This window comes from Berghia stephanieae, chromosome 1, assembly GCF_034508935.2.
Source record: "Berghia stephanieae isolate SIO BIC M18660-M18661 chromosome 1, UCSD_Bste_1.3, whole genome shotgun sequence".
NCBI lineage: Eukaryota > Metazoa > Mollusca > Gastropoda > Nudibranchia > Aeolidiidae > Berghia > Berghia stephanieae.
The window spans coordinates 136,231,137-136,237,794 of record NC_088360.1 but is presented as its reverse complement, the minus strand read 5'-3'; positions in this window follow the sequence as shown (position 1 = coordinate 136,237,794).

The window sequence follows — 6,658 nt, the reverse complement described above, 5'->3', positions numbered from 1 at the left end:
TCTACTGAAACTCCTCCTGACAATAATCCTGAAAAGAATCTCGTCAAAAATAGATCGTGAGATTTCAGAACAGCAAACTGGATTCAAAAAGAACAGTGGCACCAGGGAGGCAATTTTCGACTTAAAAATCCTGTCAGAAAAATACTTAGAGGTCCAAAAAGACATATATGCCTGTTTTATCGACTACTCAAAGGCATTTGATTCTGTTAGTCATCAGAAACTTATCCAGGACCTTGTGGCAATAGGTGTGGAAGAGAATGATGTGGCTCTAATCGCTAATCTGTACTGGCAGCAAAAGGCTCAGATAAAAGTGCAGGCAGATACAACAGATGCAATTGAAATCAAGAAAGGAGTGCGCCAGGGATGTGTTATGTCTCCTTGCTTGTTTAATGTATACACAGAGTCTATATTTCGTCAAGTAGAAACAGCACAAGGGTTGAAGGTTGGTGGCCACAACATCAACAATTTACGTTACGCTGACGATACTGTCCTGTTGGCGGAAAGTAAGGAAGACCTACAGAAGCTAATTTCAAAAGTGAACGAAGAGAGTAAAGAAAAGGGGCTGTTCATGAATGCGAAGAAGACAAAAACAATGGTGATAACAAAAAAGAAAGAGCCCATAGACATAGATATAGAAATAGAAGAGTGTCCAGTGGAACAAGTAAAGGAGTTCACGTACTTGGGGCAGTTGGTAACATCCGATGCAAAGTCTGACAAAGAGATCAGGAGACGAATAATGCTGGCCAAAAATGCGTTCATGAAACTAAAGGCAATCCTCAAGAACACAAATATCTCCATCAGAACACGAATGAGATGCACCAAATGCTATGTGTGGTCCATTTTCTTTTATGGTTGTGAAACGTGGACACTAACCGCACAGACAGAACAACGTATTGAAGCTTTTGAGATGTGGACGTACAGGAGAATACTGAAAATACCTTGGACAGCAAGAAAAACAAACATCGAAGTCCTCGACCTAATGGGCCAAAAACAAAAGAACTTCTTTTGACTGTGAAGCACAAAAAGCTGTCATATTTTGGACATATGCGAAGACATGATAGTCTCGAAAAAAGGATAATGGAGGGAAGAATTGAAGGAAAGAGAGGCAGAGGAAGACAAAGGAAATCCTGGACAGATGGCATCAAGGAAGCTACAGGACGGCGCATGGCAGACTGTAACGAGGCTGCAATGGACCGTGAAGGATGGAAAGCCATGACATCCGACCTCTGGAAAGAGATGGAACCCGGGTAAGGTAAGGTAAGTCTAGTACACTTCGGTAAAAGTCTCTTTGACTTTCGAGTACGTTCGCATAGAGGCCATAGAGGCACGCCCCTCACGAAAGTAACGAATCAGTATTTTCAGCTAACGTCTGCATCAGATTATTTTCACTGGGCTGTTTTTAGACAGAACACGTTTTTGTCAATAAATAACATATTAAATATTGAGGGGAAAGTCGTCTGAATTATTTTTATTTAAAGTTTATACGCACCTAACGCAGACCTACCCATTTAGACACCGTCAAATTAGGAGCCCGACTTCTTTTCATAATTAGATGCATATGACCCAAACTATGATGCAATTGACCCTTAGGCATGTCATGCGCATCCACGGAGGAAATGTATTTTGTGACTCTATGTGCGAATCAAATAGACTTTTCTTTAAACATTGCTTAGCAGCAGACTCAAGTTCGCTTGTGAATGTTGCTTTTACCGGCTATGGGACTCGTTTAGGTCACTGTGACTTTTCCCCAGAAACGTGAGGAAGTGCAAACCGATCTCACCGGTTCCTCTTTTCTATTGTTGGTCTTATTGACAGTCGTATGTGTGTTGCCATTTTACATTTTGAAATGAAAATAGAAAGTGAAAAGACTCTTTGTCGTGTCACCATTTCCTCTATTTCAAAGAAAAAAAGGAAAGAAATAAAGAAGAATAGGACCCTTTGGAGAAATAAGTGGCTCTTAGAGCGGAAATAAATGTTTGATTGTTGAAAAAAAGGAATATAGGTTCATAAACTTCATCATCAGCAGCTCCGGACAAATACGATGAGGCCATCTTTTTTGTTGTTTCCTCAAGGCATTTCTCAAATTGGATTACCGCATCCTTACTAACACCATCATGAAATGTTTGAACAAAATTCACAAGGTCGTCGTATGCTTTCTCTCTTTTTATTTTATGACAATAGTCCTTGATTATTACCTTCCACAAACACTCATATTGACGATATTTTTCAATAAATCAAGTGTATTTTGCTTCGACCAAAATGTAGCAATGACTATCCCGCACATATCTTTGGGCCTCTTTTTCGCTTACGAAGTGCCCGAATTCGCGTCAAAATATGGGACCAAGCCGTTTCGTATAAGCTATTTTAAAAAATTAATTACGACGCTGTTTATCGATGAATATTACTGAAGGTTGGCACACAGTTAGAAAAAAGGTCATTTTAGATTATGTCAAGCGACAAAACTAGTGCGATTACCAAAAGACCGTTAATAATAGATTTTTACTCTTTGGAGTAAAATATTTCTAAAACTACCGGGCGTGGAGGTTTTGTCGCTGACAAGGTAATACGTGAACATTTCTTCTTTTTGGTTGTAAAATTTCATATGAATATGACGAGTACTTTTCCCGTATTTTACAAAACACCATCCTAATTTGCTCTTCAAGTTTCACACTTATTACGCAAGATACAACCAAAGGTCGAAAAAAAATGCCGAAAAAGCGTCCCATATTTTCGCGTTTTTTTTTCTCTTTGCGGGTCATCCAAATAAATGACACCTTTGAAACTGCATAACTTGTTTATTTATGAATGCATTTTCAAAATTCAAAATTATTTTTACTCAGTGGAGATAGGGCTTTGATTTTAGACAAAAATTTTCCTCAAAAAGAGAAAAAAAACATTTTTCATAGTCATTGCTACAAAATGTCATTGTTAAAAAGACTAAATAAAACTTAGATATTATACGATTTCGTAGACTCTCAAGGTAAAATATCTGGGCGTCTAGAGCTACGGAATAATGATTTTCATCATGATGAGTATTACCTATTGTAATTATTACAAAATAAAATTACCCCCCCCCCCCCTTTCTCCTCTGATTTTTTTTGGTAGACTATAAACGTTCAAGGTTATATTGTTTGTTAGTATCAATACCCAGACCAACCATCACGAAGTCAAGGCTTTTTGGCATCTGTCAATCCCAAATGTCATGTGTCAAGTCGAAGGTGATGTCACGTCAACAGTCTCGTCAACGGTTGAGGAAAAAAACAAACAAACAAGCAAAGACTGGCATATCATATCATTGCAATGGAAATTACGAAAATCGGAAAACTATTTCTTTTCTTACAGACTTATCAAAGACAATGTTTTATTGAAGAAAAACGAAACAATTTGATCATTTACCTCTCCCGGACTCAAAATTTATTTTAAAAAACATTATGTAAAAAGTAATAACACAGCATTAATATAGAACAATATCGACTAGACGTGCTCAAAGCGCTTTACAGGGGTGCCAAGCCAACAGCAACAATAAACATAAAGGACGAGACATGACGCCTGCAGGCGATATTACAATTTCATTCCGAGAGAGACAACTTACGGTCATGTAATAATTTTACACCTGAGTACAGTGAGAGAATCTGAGTAAAGAACCTTTTCCAAGGACTCAACTATGCGCCTCTCAGAGCTGGTCTCGAGACCTAGATGTTCCGATTCGAAAGCGAGAGTAAAAAAACTAGTCCACATCACTGTTCTGTCGGCCACATAGCCTCACTATTGACTAAAATGCATTTCTTGGTATCAAACCTATTGTAAATTTGACGCAGATCAAGACTCTGAAGTCAAAACGGCGAGAATCAGAAAAAAATATTGTCACTGTTCTATACATTTACGCCCTCAATAGCCGATCGCCTCGAAAAATATTAAGCAAGGCGGGATTTGCGAGCAACTGACGTCACTCTGCGTGTCGCCCAGGTATTTGGCCATGCACGTTGCAATTTCACTACGATTTACTTATGCCGTGCCTGTCCCCAGATCGTCAGCCATCGAAATCATCACGTGTATGGGTCTCTAAGAGTGTGGTCCTCTGCTCGATTTGAGCTGACCTCTATGTTATTTGAGCATTAAAGCAGAATGTCAATGAATGCAATGGGAAGAAAAAATCAAATTTCTCTACTATTTCTTCCCTCTGATAACCCTTTTACATATTAATTCTTCTACTTCTTCTTCTTCTTCTTCTTCTTCTTCTTCTTCTTCTTCTTCTCCTTCTTCTTCTTCTTCTTCTTCTTCTTCTTCTTCTTCTTCTTCTTCTTCTTCTTCTTCTTTCTTCTCTTCTTCTTCTTCTTCTTCTTCTTCTTCTTCTTCTTCTTTCTTCTTCTTCTTCTTCTCTTCTTCTTTCTTCTTCTTCTTCTTTCTTCTTCTTCTTCTTTTCTTTTCTTCTTTCTTCTTCTTCTTCTTCTTCTTCTTCTTCTTCTTCTCTCTACTACTACTACTACTACTACTACTACTACTACTACTACTACTACTACTACTACTACTACTACTACTACTACTACTACTTTTTAAAAAATCTTTTAAAGCCAAACTGGCAACCAATCCCGCGAGAATTAATTTTTTAAAACCGATCTCTGACGTTCAACTCGACCCTATAAATTCAATTTTAAGCGACATGTTTTCACCGACGTGCCATCCGATATAAAAAAGTGACAAGCCTCATTTGAAAGGACAACGTGACATGATTCGACTACTATGTAAATGAATGAAATATAGAAATGATTAAGGTTTCATCAGTTTTCGTGGGCGTTATACAATATACATATTGAAAAGAGATTTGTTCTTTAATGACTGTGATGATGATGATGATGATGATGATGATGATGATGATGATGATGATGATGATGATGATGATGATGATGATGATGATGATGATGATGATGAAGATGATGGTGATAATAATAATAATAATAATAATACACATTTATATAGCGCTCATTCTCGTGTAAAAACACAAGCTCTGGGCACTTTACAATATAAATATCAATTTTAAGTGAAAAAAAAAATAATAATAACAATAATAATTCATAGCCAAATCAAGGATTCATATAGAGTCAAGAAAAACAAATACAGTAAAAATATGTCTTGAGATTCTTTTTAAAAGTAGGTAAAGACTTGCACTCCCTCAGACCACGTGGTAGTTCATTCCAAATCTTGGGCCCGAAACAAGCAAACGATCTATCACCAAATTTTGTTCTTGATCTTTTTTCCGAAATTTTCGTTTGGTCATTACATGATCTTAAAGTGTAATTTTCAAATTTACACATGACCAGGGACGGCTGGTAATAATGGGCAGGGTGGGCAAATACCAGCCTGTTTTTTCAAGTTATATGCTGTATTACCAGGTCCGAAATAATCAAATCTAAATTAGATAATTTCAAAAGTTACTACTTAAAATTGATACTTTGTACTGAAATCAATTTGTGTGTATTTTTGATAGATTGCGAATCACCATGCATCCCGTAATACATAAACCAGGATACGCTCCTGTTCTTTTTATCACCCCCCCCCCCCAACCACTCCACTCCACTCCGCCCACATCGTCATCTCATCGTCACGTCGCCTGACGGTGATTTTGCTGTCTGGCCTCTCTAGTACTAGGTCGGGCTAATTCAAATGAGCCCACCTTATTAACCAGTGTACACTAAATAGAGATTTTGGCAAACGAACTTTTTCTTATTTATTGCCTTACTTGTGCTGGGAAGGTTCCAGTATTGAATTAAATTTATTAATTTACTAATATTATATCAATTTAGTATTAGTTTGTGTTGTTTTAATATATTTGTTTATCCATTTAAATTATTTCTTTTTTCCCCTCGTTTTCTTTAGTGTTTCTCAAAACTCATTTATTTAAATTGTTTTCTTATTTGTTTGTTGTTGTTGTTGTTGTTTTTTGTTGTTGTTTTTTGTTTTGTTTTTTAACAAATTAATTTGTTAATTCTTTTTTTTTTTTTTATTCTTAAAGTAATTACCGCTGTATTTTTATTGCCAGACTAAATATTTTTGCAAAACAATGTAATTTTCTATTGTATTTCCTCTAATAAAACAAAACACTTTTATTCAAAAGTCACGACTAAATAAATATATAAAATACAACCACCATTTTGGTTTTCTCAACAATTGAATTAGTATACGAGAAATACTCTTCTGAGTAAGGAGATAGTTGAATTCTAAGTTATAGAGGAAATACGGAAGGGTGGGCAGATTCCGTACTTGCCCGTCCTGAAGCTAATACATACATAAGATGGTTCGCGATGAAGAGGCGGGAAGCAAGGGATTGGTTGGGTAAGGAGCAAAGATAACACGGTAATTATTGTGACGATAGTCAAACGAATACATGAGGAGAGATTGGTAACATTATTTTGTCTTAATTATATTGTATGAAGTATTGGCGAAAGCCTAATATTAAATAAACGTTGTTTTTGTTTGTCTTATTTTGACTATGGAACTGATACTGATACTTGTCATAGCAGACCTGCCTACTTTAGATAGGAAAATAAAAATCGTAGTTTTCAGGGCTAATAAAATCGTAGATATTTTAACTACCCTTTAAAAAAATCACCGGAATTTTCGTCTGTTTTGATAGATATCAAATTTTAAAAAACGAGAAAAA